The sequence below is a fragment of the Hemiscyllium ocellatum genome, chromosome 35 (genome assembly GCF_020745735.1).
Source record: "Hemiscyllium ocellatum isolate sHemOce1 chromosome 35, sHemOce1.pat.X.cur, whole genome shotgun sequence".
NCBI classification, from domain to species: domain Eukaryota; kingdom Metazoa; phylum Chordata; class Chondrichthyes; order Orectolobiformes; family Hemiscylliidae; genus Hemiscyllium; species Hemiscyllium ocellatum.
In genome coordinates this window covers 44,082,420-44,096,522 of record NC_083435.1, presented here as the reverse complement: position 1 = coordinate 44,096,522, position 14,103 = coordinate 44,082,420, and positions in this window count along the sequence as shown.

Here is a 14,103-nt window from a genome sequence, read left to right as displayed (position 1 = left end):
AAACGCTCCGGCCACATTTCAGAGACTGACTAATAAGGTCATTGCTTGATTACCCAATGTGTGGTGTATATTGATGACCTGGTGATTTTTAGTCACTCGTGGAAGGAAGATTTACAGCATTTCTTAGACTTGATCAATTGACTTTGGAAGGCAGGCTTGGTGGTAAACCTATCTAAAAGTGAATTTGCAAAGCCCAAATCATCTTCCTGGGTCATGTTATTGGATGTGGACAAATGGTCCCATGGGAGGCAAAAACGAAAGTAATTGGGGAATTTCCCATACCGTCCACAAAAAGAGCAGTACTACGGTTCCTGGGATTGAGTGGATTTTACCGAACGTTTGTGTCAAACATTAGCAGTATGGCTGCACCACTCACCAAATTGTTAAAAAAGGGCAAGAAGTTTCAGTGGAAGCAGACTGTCAAAAAGCGTTTGACAGCCTGAACACCGTGTTAACCACTGCCCCAGTATTAGCCACATTGGATTACTCAAGGCCTTTCAAGGTGACTATCGATGCCAGTGATGCGGATGTCAGTGTGGTGTTCCTGCAGGAGGATGATAAGGGAATAGAAAGACCCATCAGATATTTTTCCAGTAAGTTGAACATTCATCAATAGAAATATTCAATGGTGGAGAAAAAGACTTTGAGCTTGGTGTTGGCATTACATTGTTTCAGTGCCTATGTTATCAGCAAAGCATCTAAAACGCTTGTTTACATTGATCATAACCCATTGACCTTTGTGGAAAAATCTAAGGCTAAAAATGCCAGACTGTTTAGATGGAGCTTATTGTTGCAGCCATTCAATTTGACAACTGTGCATATGGCAGGTTGCGAAAACATGATAGCCGATGCGTTATCGAGACTTGAATGAGATGCAGGGGATGTTCGTTAATGGGTATGCCATGGCCTGAATTTGCATGTGGTTGTGCATATTTGCATGTTTATAGTTGGTATAGTGTATATGTGTGTTTAGACTGTGTGTGTTTTTGAAGGATTTAAAAAATGAAGCCATCTTTTGATATTGATAGTTCTTTTTTTTAATGGGGGGGGGCGGGTGGAGGGTGTCACCAAGCTAGTCCTTTTTTCTAAAAGCTGTTCCTTTTCTCAAGGATACTGTGTCTTTGGTTTTTCTGAGAGGGATTGTAATCAGACCGGCTCCAAAATGGCTGGGCTTTGTATAGAGATGAAAAGCCTTTTTGCTTATACATAAACAGATGAGTCTTTAGGCCAAAGCTTTTATGTTTTTAAAAGTAACTGGTATACGTCAAGGGAGTATGGTCAGCTCTCCATCTGAGCAGTTCAGTCCAAAACTAGTCAGGGCGTTCAGCAGTGGGCTGTGTGAAGAAAGGCCACTAAACTCACTCTCCTTCTGCCCTTCTAACTTCCACCTGTAAACCTTTGTTTCATTTTTACTGTGTTTAAGGGGGTTTGTTTATTGGGACTGCTGTGCATATTCGTAACAGCATAATTAAGTCTAGTTTGGATAGACTGAGTTCTGTATGTTTTGAGTGGTCTGGCCTAGTCCATAACACTGAGCAATAAAGGCAAGTGTGTTAAACACCTTCTTAACCATTCTGTCTATACAGAATGGTTAAGAATTATATACCAGAACCCTTCAGTCCCTTTATTCTACAACACACTGAAGGCCCTACCACAGGAAAACTTGACAAATTCAGGATGGTGAGAGAGAGAGAAAAGGTGTAAGATATATCTTCTGATTAGTTAGGGATTGGCGTGAAGTATTAGCTTGGACCAGAGGGTCCACATGGTCTGCTCCTCTGCTGTAAATTTGATCTAAAAGTTAGATTACTGGGTCAATTATATAGTGTTATATTTAGGGAGTGCGAGAGAAGTTAAGATATTTTCATTGCATAAGATATGTGCCTGGCTTTAAAATAGTTCAGTCCCCACCAAATCTACAGATGCATGGAAGTTGCTGAGAGCTTCTGTCAATAATGGAGGTACTCAGCCACCTGCCCCTTCCCCCTTCCCATCAGGTATAGGAAGCTGGCAACATCCACCTGAGTGTCACAATGTGGCAATTCATATCATTAGGTTGAACAGTAAAACAATCTAGATGTTTACTTGATGTTTCAAGTGCAGCTTTGATCATAAATGTTGAAATCTTACATCTGGAAATAAAATGTTCTTGATGTTCCCAGGTTTCTTTTTCATAACCTGGTGTCAACTTGTTTACATTTCACGTCAAGGTGTAATCTGACTGAGATGTATATAATAATGAGTTAGATAAAGTTGATCATGAGAGTCTTTTCCCCATTGGCAGACATGTCTAAGACTAGGGGGCATAAATTTAAGGTGAGGAGCAAATGGTTTAAAGGAGATCTGACAAAATTATTTCGCCGAGAGAGAGGTAGAAATATGGAACATGCTGCTCAAGAGGGTGATGGAGGCAGGTACTCTCACAAAATCTAAGAAGCATCTAAGTGAGCACTTAAAATGTTGGGGATTAGTAGGGGCTTTTGACTAACCAGACAAATGGGATTAGTGTATTCTGATGTTTGTTGGTTGGCAAAGATACGGTGGGCCAAAGAGCCAGTTTTTATGCTTTGTTATTCAATATCTGTATCACAGATAATGGGATTAGAGCCCCTAAAATGTGATATTTATGGACAGATTCTATACAAGTTTAGTGTTGCCATTTTATAAAAACATTGACAGATTTTGGTCAGTCACAGCAAGTTATTCCAGAACTACAAACCTGCGTACACAAAAAACCGACAAACACTGACCAAATACTTAACTACACCAGCAACCGTCCCAACACACACAAACAAAGCTGTATCAGAACACTATTCCAATGAGCCACCACGCACTGCAGCACAGACGAACTTCGGAAAACAGAGGAGAACCACCTATACAACATATTCAAGAAGACCGGATACTCAAAAAATACAGTCCGCAGATTCCTCAGGAACAAACCACGACAAGCAGACCAAACACAGCCAGAAACCCTAACCACCTTACCATACATCAAAGAAGTCTCAGAAATGACAGCCAGACTACTAAGACCCCTCGGAATCCTAGTAGCACACAAACCCACCAACACTCTCAAACAAAAACTAACAAACTTAAAAGACCCAGTACAACCCATGGACAAAACCAATGTTATCTACAAAATACCACGCAAGGACTGCCACAAACACTATGTAGGACAAACAGGAAGAAAATTAGCCACCAGAATACACGAACACCAGCTAGCCACAAAAAGACACAACCCTCTCTCCCTTGTAGCCCTACACACGGATGAAAAAAACCACCATTTCGACTGGGACAACACATCTATCCTGGGACAGGCTAAGCAAAGACATGCCAGAGAATTCCTAGAAGCCTGGCACTCCACCCACAATGCCATAAACAAACACATAGATCTAGATACCATCTATCAACCCCTCAGAAAACAAACAGGAAAAGACATCACCACAAACCCCAGGAACCCCATCTAGGACAACATATAAATAGAAAGCAGGAGATAACAGCTTTGCTTCACTTGGAGGTTGCCGTGATGATGTTACCTAGCCAGGTAATGAAACGTCTGAATATCAAACCTACAGCTCAGTGAGCAAACCTACACCCTGAGTTATTCCATTTTGTTCCTGTGAATTTATACTTCCTGCAAATAAATCTGAAAGGTAGTTTTAGCCTGAAAGATATACCTGGGATGGCAGCTTCTGGGATGTACAGCACTGCAATTTCAGTCAGCTCAAATACCAACCAGTAACTGCTCATCCTCTGGCACACAGCACACTGCAGAATGGTTAATGGTGGAATGCAACTGTGGATACAATTACACTTGCGAGTCAACTTCCTGAATTCACAAAACTAGCAGGTTAATCTTGCTGCCGATCATGATCTAATTTCCAACTGGTCCTGCTCAAAAACCACACATGATATGGATCAGAGCCTGAAACCTAAGTGTAATCCAAGGAAATTCTCGTCCAGCTCAATAACGTACAGTACCACCAAAATGTACAAAAGGATGTCGTATGTTCAAGTGTTTACTACAAAGTAATACATCTGTGCCGATAGTTACAGGTACTTGCTCATCTCTATGACATTTGCGAGTCAGTATACGTTCGTAACAGACAAATTCTGTTTTAGTCACACCAATAGGGTAGCAATATGAAACTGGGAGTAACACTAACAATTGGGAATTTTGTATGTCACATGGACTGTATCTTAAATATTGGTATAATTCTGAAGGGAACATGGACATTGGAAGGGTGTATGTCCCTTGCACAGACTTGGGTATTGGGTATGTGAAGTCAATGTAAAATACACAACTCCATAAATGCTCATTAAAACTAGTAACATCATGGCACTGGTACAACTTGTAGCAGGGTGGAACTTGGCTACCTGTTTTTGAGTAGTAGCCCAGCCCTATGGTCAGTATTGACAAGAAATCTGGAAATATGTCATCAACAGACTTCATTATAGAGATGTTAGATGCTATAACCTGAAGACCTGTGAATATCAAAGACATACACTGTCCAAAAACAGTGGACCCTTGCCACCGCAGGATGGGTTCATTAGAATAGGAAAAGACCCAATGTCACTCGACCTGAGCTCCATCAGATAGGCCAGCATTTTATTGAAGAGAATTACAATTGATTATATTCATTGGCTTAGCCCAAAGTCTTAGATACAAAAGAAAAGAGTATTCTGGGAGACATGGGGTGTGAAGGCAAGGAGAGAGGCTATGATTTGAGAGTGCTCCCTCAGTGGTTAACTTGGCACAGGGCTATGAGTTGAATAATTATGTATCCAGGTTAGGCCAGAAAATTTGGAAAAGAGCATATGTGACTGAATATACCCTGACCACTATAGATTTACAGGAAGAAAGGCTACTATTGATCCTTTAACTGCTAAAAGTATTCTGATAACAGACAGGATTCAAAGTCAAGGAAAACATTTTGACATTCTTGTTATCAGTGTGAATTTGCTGGTGCTTTCAGAGATTGAGGGGAGGTTTTATCATCAACCTCACACTTATACATTCTCTTTCCATTATGATTTCTCTAAAGTATCAGGTCTTTTGATGATCTACTCTCAATGTGCAGAAGACCAATAATCTCACAAATTAGTTCGTATACATTTTACATGTGAATAGTTTCTCCTCTGTATGAAGGTGTACGAGAAGTCATTGGGAATTACTTGTCACATACATCTCAGGTGCATGGTTTCTTCTCTGCTTCAATCCCCTGATAGAACAGGAATTATGATGAGCTGGAGAATGATTTGATACACAACTCGCACGTGAATGATTGCTGCAAAAGGAATTGTGATGATTGTGAGAATGGTTTTTCACACATCATTCACATATATAGTTTCACCCCTGTGTGGAATGGGCTAGTGATATACCAGTTGGATAACTATGCAAAGGCCCTTTTATATGTTTCACATTTGAATGTCTTCACATTATTGTATAAATGATTCATGAGCAACAATAACATTATAAAACATTGTTCACCCACCTCAAGCGAATGGTTTCTCTTCCATGAAGCTGCTCTCATGTTAATAGTTGTACAACAGATGCTAGTTGTGTGTTAGACATTAGCAACCTGGGAACTGTCACACAAGTCTCTCCTGTAGGAATGAGTCAGTGGTTCATGAGGGTCAATGACTGATTGAAGCTTTCAACACACTTAGAGCTGATCACTTCTTCACAGCCTCATGGGACCTGGGAAGATGGGGGTCTGGGCAGAAGAAAGAAAGTTGCCACACTGCCTGCTCCTGGTCACTATCCAATGTCCTTGTTGGAAACAAGAGTGAATAACAGTCAAATGAGAGAAAAGAAAGGACTTGTGTGTGATGCCCTCACAGAGGGGAAAAGCAGACTGGCACTCAGTGTGGAACAGTCTGTCACTGAAGAGTCAGCCCCTTTCGTAAAGGAGGAGGGAGAGTTGGAGAAAATCCTGTTTCACAGACAGATTGCACCACACTGCACATGAGAGTACAAAGTGGATAGACAATGCAGATAGATCCTGACCATTATCCAAAGAACAGCTGCACAACTGTGGGAGGACATCCAATCCCTTCACGGTATTGCTGAACACAGAGAGGGTTGGGCAGCGAAACTATAATCTGGAAATCAGTCGGGTCAGGGATGTTTTGACAGATCATGAGATCTGAAACCTGACCAGTGGTGTTTAAACTTTCTGGAGGTTGGGCTGTGGGTGATCGGTCAGGGTGAGGCAGGGAAGAAGTGTGAGTGGCTCCAAGTATGGTGAGAGCTTCAATCATTCATTGAGCCTCATAAACCATTGACTTATTCCTACAATAAATTATGTATTTTATGGTCCTGCTCCACAGCTACCTGAAGAAGGAGCAGCGCTTTTAAAGCGAGTGCTTCCAAATAAATCTGCTGGACTATAATCTGGTGTTGTCTGATTTTTAAGTCAGTCCTACAGGTGACAGACTGCTCAAGTTTGTGGTGTGTGAGGAGGGTTCCACAGGCTGATATGATTTCCGAACACACACACACACACACACACAAACTGTATCGATAGAACAGGAGACTTGATGAGCTGGAGAATGATTTGATACACAACGTACACATTAACGGTTTCTCTCAAGTGTGATTGTGTTGGTGCAAAAAGAATTGTGATGATTGTGAGAATGATTTTGTGGAAGAGAAATTATTTAAAAATGTAAGGTGTGTGATCAAGATTTCATGCAGTCATTGAAGCTTGAGAAACATTAAGGTATTCACAGCAGGAAGAGCCATTCATGTGCGAGGTGTGCAACAAGTCATTCTTGCAGTCATCACACCTCCCTACACACTATAACTTCATACAGGAGAGAAATCGTTCAACTATGAACATTGTGAAAATCTTTAACCTAAATCCCCGAAGCACCAGAGGAATCCAGCCCAATTGAATGAGGTATGTACAGGCTTTCACAATCAGTGTCCCTCCTAATTGATTACTTGATTCCATGATTTGTGTTTGGCTTCATTGAGATTGATACTAAGCAATTTGTCAGAACTTAAGATCCAAAGAATTAGGGAGAATGAGGAACTGAAGAAATACTGTATTAATATAAGTTTGGTCAGCAAAACCAAAGGAAAGGTGATATATTTCCAAGTCAAGGTTCACCAACTTTAAAAGCACTGCTCCTTATTCAGGTAGCTGTGGAGCAGGACCATAAGACACAGAATTTATTGTAGGAATGAGTCAGTGGTTTATGAGGCTCAATGAATGATTAAAGCTGTCACCACACTTGGAGCCACTCACACTTCTTCCCAGCCTCACCATGACCGATCACCCACAGCCCAACCTCCAGAAAGTCTGAACACCATGGGCCAAGTTTCAGATCTCATGGTCTGTCAAAATATCCCTGATCCGACTGATTTCCAGATTATGGGTGGAATTTGCAGAGGATAGTGCTCCCATATATCTGCTATTCTCGTTCTTCTAGATGGAAGTGGGTGTGGACTTGCAAGGTGCACGTGGACTGCAGCAGTTCAAGGAGGCAGCTCATCATGACAGTCTCACGGGTAATTCATGGAGGAAAATAAATGCTGGTCCAGCCAGTGAGTCTCACATCCCATGACCAAATAAAAGAAAATCATTTTCCACATCTGGATGTTGCACCGCAGACAACTGATGGCTCAGTGGTTAGCACTGCTGCTTTACAGCACTGGGGACCTGGGTACGATTCCTACCTCAGGCGACTGTCTGTGTGGAGTTTGCACGTTCTTCCCGTGTCTGAGTGGGCTTCCTCCAGGTGCTCTGGTTTTCTCCCACAATCCAAAGATGTGTAGGTCACATGAATTGGCCATCCTAAATTGTTCATACTGATAGGTGCGTTAGTCAGGGGTAAATATAGGGTAGGGGAATGGGTTACTCTTTGGAGGGTCAGTGTGGACTTGTTGGGCCAAAGGACCTGTTTCCAAAATGTAGGGGATCTAATCTAAATCACTTATGGTACATTTTTCCATCTATTAACCACCGCCAGTAAGTCCCCATTCATAATTTTTAATAATAATTAATAATGTGAGGGAGAAATAGGGAGAGGGGGAATAGGGCGATATGAAAATGTACTTGTAGGCAGAGATAAAGCACTGTAACCGCTGTGGTACCTATTTCTCTCAAAAGTATTGAAAGCATTGGTGTTCACTACCTATACCCTCTCCAAGGACCATCGAACGTGAAGGTAACCACAAAAGAGGGCAGTCAGCAGAGTTGACCCTCTCCAAGCCAGTTTGGCCAGACTCAGGAGCAGACTAATGAGGAGCTCCTCCAGTCTGCCCACATTCCCGCTGCACCAGGTGTCTAAAGATCAGGAGCAGGGGGCTAAAATGCAACCAAAAACATAATGAAAGGTTTTAAAATAGCTTAAAAGAATATCCAAATGCCCATAACCAACATCAACATGGTCCACAGATTCCACAGCACTGCAGATTAAACAGCTGGGCTAAGAGCCTATGAGCTGCAGCAATCTGTGGTTATTACACCAGAATGCTGCATGCAACATCCTCCACTCCAGATTCCTGAGGGAAAATGGGAGGACTCACGTGTAGAGAACCCTCCACTGAGGATTCCTGCTGCCCAGTGACATGTCTGAGCTGCAGATGTAGAGGATCAAGGTGGACAGTGAGCATCAGGAGGACCAGCCAGTTTCATAGCATGGAGACCACCAGCTGCCACAGACTGACCATTTGACCCAGTCGATCCAGGTCAGCCAATGTGAGGAGCACATCATAAGGCTAGACCGAAAGGACCAGCTCCACATTCCTGAATTTAAATAGCACCAGCTGCTCTGGTGGAATTTGGACCCATGTCCCAGAGAATTAGCCTGCACCTCAGTGCTACTAATCTCCTGATGTAACCACAATAACAGTCTCGTTTATTTTGAAGTTGAATCTTTATTTATTATTATAATAATAGAAAATGCAAGATAACTGTACAACTGCCTTTCCTAAAAGCACAACCAAAGTCTCCTCCCTGACCCTACCCCTTCCCCCACCACCTCACAGAAAGAAAGAAAATTAAGTTGAACTTGATCCTCCATCCCCTGAACAACACACCCACCCCATGCCCCAGGACCATCCATCAGACTATTCATAAACCCCACTATCACTGAGTCTCAGCAATCAGGAATTTGGGTGGCACAGTGCCTCAGTGGTTAGCACTGCTGCCTCACAGCGCTAGGGACTGGGTTCAAATCCAGCCAGGGGCAACTGTGTGGAGTTTGCACATTCTCCCTGCATTTGCTCCTGTTTCCTCCCACAATCTAAAGAGGTACAGGCCAGATGAATTGGCCATGCTAAGTTGCCCCGTAGTGTTTAGGGATGTGTAGGAAAGGTGGATTAGCCATGGTAAATTTGGGGTTACAGGGATAGGGTTGGGGTCTAGGTGGGATCCTCTTCAGAGAGCCGGTGTAAACTTGATGGACCAAAAGGCCTCTGTCTACACTGTGGGGATTCTGTGAGTTTATGAAACAGGCCGCAGCATATCCCAACCTGGAGAGAGGGGAGAAAGCCCAGGGGGGAGTCTGTTGGGCTGGCTGGAGGTGAACTTCTGCACTCAGAGAATGCATTTGGTGGAGGTTACGGTTATTCTCCCATTGAGTGCCTTCCTTTCCGTGTGATAATAAGGAAGTGTTTTACCTGTTGAAATGCAACAATGAAAATAAGCCCTAAATAAAGTGACTGAGTGGAGCTGCATCCCAGAATCAGTATAGCGATCGGTTCAATCAAAGCTTTAAATCAACAGGTTTGCTCAATACAAAGTACACAACCCCCACCTTGCTTCAGGTAGATTGAGAAACATCGATATCGAACTAACACCTCAATAGAAACCCATACTCCCCTTCCCAATTCTTCATTAATTCCTCTGGCTGACTTGTTCATTCAACTTCCAGGAATATCCACTGGACATGAGAGGCCACTGCAAAGGAGATGGTTACAGAGTGAGTCCACCGGTGACAAAGAGAGAGAGAGAGAGAGTGAGAGAGAAAGAGACCAAGAGAAAACCCAGCAGAGCTTCCCAGAGATAACGGACTCTATCAGATATCATTCCCTGACCAAAAATCTAACCAAACCCTTCAAACATCAGGCACACCCAAGCAGACCCCACCCTCAAACACCAGGCGAACTCTGGGTGTTCAACCCCCATCCCCAACTCCGGGCAAACCCCAGCAATTCTACCCAACTCACACTCCAGGCACTCTAGCACACCCCAATCCCACCCCCACATTGCCTGCTATTATGTTCGAAGATGAGACAGACACTGCAGTAAATGTAGTCTTCGTTGGGTTGTAGCCAGTCTCCTAGGTTGCTGTAAAATAAGGAAAGTTCAGTTAGTGACCACTTTCCCATAATCGGGGGGAGATGGGGTAGATAGTGGCTGTTTGCTTCCAGTGAGTCACCTCTTGCATCCCCTAGGAGCCAGCCTCGCAGGAAGTGAAGTCGTCCAATTAGGAGAGACCAGTTAGACCCCAAGAGTCTGTGAAGCAGCTGATAAAGTTATGGCTGTTTAATATCCCATTGACACAGAGCAGGGCCTCCCAACTGGGATCTTGAAGTAAGAGGCAGCAATGGAGCTCTGATTGAATCATATCAGCTGCCAAAGGCCTGTGTTCCCAGCCTGCTCTCACCCATCCATCATTACACTTGGTGAAATGCAGCTCCCCCAACTTCCACACATCTTGCTCCCTCCAACATCCACAATCACCTCCAACCCTCCCCCAAACAGCATCCCTCTCCCCCGACACCACTCCTCCACCCCTCCCCTACACATGACCCCCATAAACCACTCCTCCCCCAAACACCACGCCTGTCCCACACAAACCACACCCTCACTCTCCCTACACATCGCCCCCTTCCTCCCCCTTCTTAACGCCTCCCTCAACACACTCTACAACGCACCCACCAGACACACCACATCCTCACTCCCCCTACACATCGCACCTGCCCTCCCCATCACACACTTCCTACACCCCTCCACAACACACCCACCCCCACAGACCGCCCACACCCCTCCCTCACACACTGCCCCTTCACTTCCCCCACAGACCAACCCCACACACTGTTCCCTCCTCCAGACTATCCCTCCCCTCCCCCTTCCTCTCCCCACTCACTGTTCCCCCTCTCTCACACGCATCCACTCTCACTCTCCCAATAACCACTCCTCACCCCCCCACACACACCACACCCTTCCCCTCCTCCCCACACACCCCCCCTCCCCTGACACCCCCATATATCCTTTCCCTATACACACCTCATCCCTCTCCCGAAACACTCACCCCCTCTCCCCAACACACCCACCACCCCCTTCCCCCACACACCCCTCCCCTTTCCCCCCACACGTCCCATTCCCCTCCGTCTCCCCTCCCACACACCCATCCCCCTCCCCTCGGGTTTGGGGGGATGTGGGGGATCAGTGTAGAACAGAGCTGGGGAGTGGGTTGGAGGTTGGTGTCGGATGGGGTTGAGACGGGTGAGGGCGGTGTTCGATTGGGTTGTGGAGCTGCCAGGGCTTTGTGTTGGACTGGGTTGTGGTGGGCTATTGGGGGCAGTATTGGACGGGGTTGGGGGCGCGGGCAGGGGCAGAGTCGGATGGGGTTGGGAGCTGGGCGGAGGCGGTGTCTGACAGGGTGAGGGGGGATGGAGTTGGACAGGGTTGGCAGGCAGGCAGTGTTGGACGGGGTTGGGGGCGGGTGGGAGCGGTGTTGGATGGGGTTTAGTGTCAGATGGGGTGGGAGGTTGGCGAGGTTGCGGTGTTGGATAGGGTTCATGGACATGCAACGAGTTGGTGTTGGATGGGTTTGGGGCGAGTGGGGGGCTCGCGTGCGGCGTGTTCCAGATTAGTCTCCTGAATGGGGAGTGGACTTAATACAAAAGTCTGAGCCCGAGAAGAAAGGCATTGAATCGGTTAACTGAATAATCGACTATCTGAACGAAATAGTGCCCGACATCTCATTCGGATAATCAAGGTTCCTCTTTTTCTGCGCAGGCTGAACAGGCTGGCGCTGTTTTCTTTGGAGCATCAGAGGCTGAGGCATGACCTTAGCCTCAGTTTATGAAATCATGAGGGGCATAGATAGGATATACAGACAAAGTCTTTTCCCTGGTGTAGGGGAGTCCAGAACTAGAGGGCATAGGTTCAGGGTGAGAGGGGAAAGATATAAAAGTGACCTAAGGGGCAACTTTTTCACGCAGAGGGTGGTGAGTGTATGGAATGAGCTGCCAGAGGAAGTGGTGGAGGCTGGTACAATTGCAGCATTTAAAAGGCATCTGGATGGGTCTATGAATAGAAAGGATTTAGAGGGATATGGACCAAGCGCAAGCAAATTGAACTAGATTAGGTTAGGATTTCTGGGCAGTATGCTCGAGTTGGACTGAAGGATCTGTTTCCATGCTGCACATGTCTCTGACTCTATGACAGATATGAGGGGAGTTATCCTCACTCATAGAGTCTGCAATTTTTGAACTCTGACTTGAGGTGGGTGCCACGAAATGTTTTTAAGTAGAGATAGATTCTTGGTAGGCAGGGATACCGAGGTTTGTAGGAATTGGTGGGGAGGTTGATTTCGAAACACAAGCATACCACTTATGGATTTATTTAATGGTTTAGCAGGCTCATAGAGCCAATGGCTCACCTTTGCTCTGAATTCATTCTTGGCATGAGGCAATGCCTACTACTGTCATTTTTGGATTGCTTTGAAAAGAAAATGACCGACTTTCCTGGATTGCAGTGTGCAATGTGGACCCTCTCCAAATGATGGTGCTACGTCAAATTTCCTGTTCCTTGGATGCTGCCTAACCTGCTGTGCTTTAACCAGCAACACATTTTCAGCTCTGACCTCCAGCACCTGCAGACCTCACTTTTTACTCGAAGATTTTAACCTACTGCGAATCCTCTTGCAAGGATGCCTTCCTTGAAGAAGCTCTCTTCCTCCCTCTACAAGGATTTCAGTGAGTCTCTCTCTCACTGCACCCCCCAGGTCATCTCCTCTGCACAGAAGCTCTTCAGCCAATTTCTCAAACAGACTCGTTCACATCTCCATCGCCCCTCCCCCAAGTCCCTCCTCCCTACCTTTTATCTTAGCATGCCTGGCACTCTCCTCATTCCTGATGAAGGGCTCTGGCTCGAAACGTCGAATTTCCTGTTCCTTGGATGCTGCCTAACCTGCTGTGCTTTAACCAGCAACACATTTTCAACTGCTCCCTCACCTCTCAGGCTGACTGTTCACTCATTGACAAAGCAAAGAATGGTGCAAAATGGCAACCTGGTTTAAGATTGTTTTTCATGTAGAGACAAAAACTCAGTCGAAAAGACCATAAGTCATATGAGCAGAAATTAGGTCATTCGGTCCATCGAGTCTGCTCTGCCATTCAATCATGGCTGATGAGTTTCTCATCCCCATTCTCCTGCTTTCTCCCTGTAACCCTTAATCCCCTTGATACTCAAGAACCTATCTGTCTCAGTCCTAAATATACTCAATGACCTGGCCTCCACAGCCTTCTGTGGCAATGAATTCCACAGACTCACTACTCTCTGGCTGAAAATGTTTCTCCTTATCTCTGTTCAGACAGCAACTCTGCTTCAACCAAAGAGGGAGCAGGCAGAACTGGTTTGAACCATATGCTTGTAAAAATCGCAACCCTTAATCACATTGTCAGGGTTAACACTGGGGAAGGCTGAAACTTTTGAAAATAGAGCAAAATTTCAGTGAGGCTGTGAAATAACTCCATGAAGGCTGGTCTCTTATCACCAAGTCACCTTTTGTTTACTTGTGCACAGTATGTGGCACTGAGCCAGCTCCTTGAGTGAGTAGAACCCCTGACATTCCTGTTTATAACTGTCAGAAGGAGCTCCCTGATTAGACCAGATCTATCTGGCTAACCTAATTCCAATTTCTCTGTCCCTCTTCCTCTAAATCCTGGGATGTAGGCATATTCCTTTCCCTGTAGTTTCACCTGGAGAGTTGTCACATTAGATCTGGTTCCTCCAACTTTGCCTCGGTTACTGATGGTGTATAATGCACCATAGTCAGCCTCTGGTGCCCAGAATGTCTCAGGCTGAAATTCATCTTCAGGCGGTAATGGCATCAAGGCTGTAACAGCTGCCATGCCCA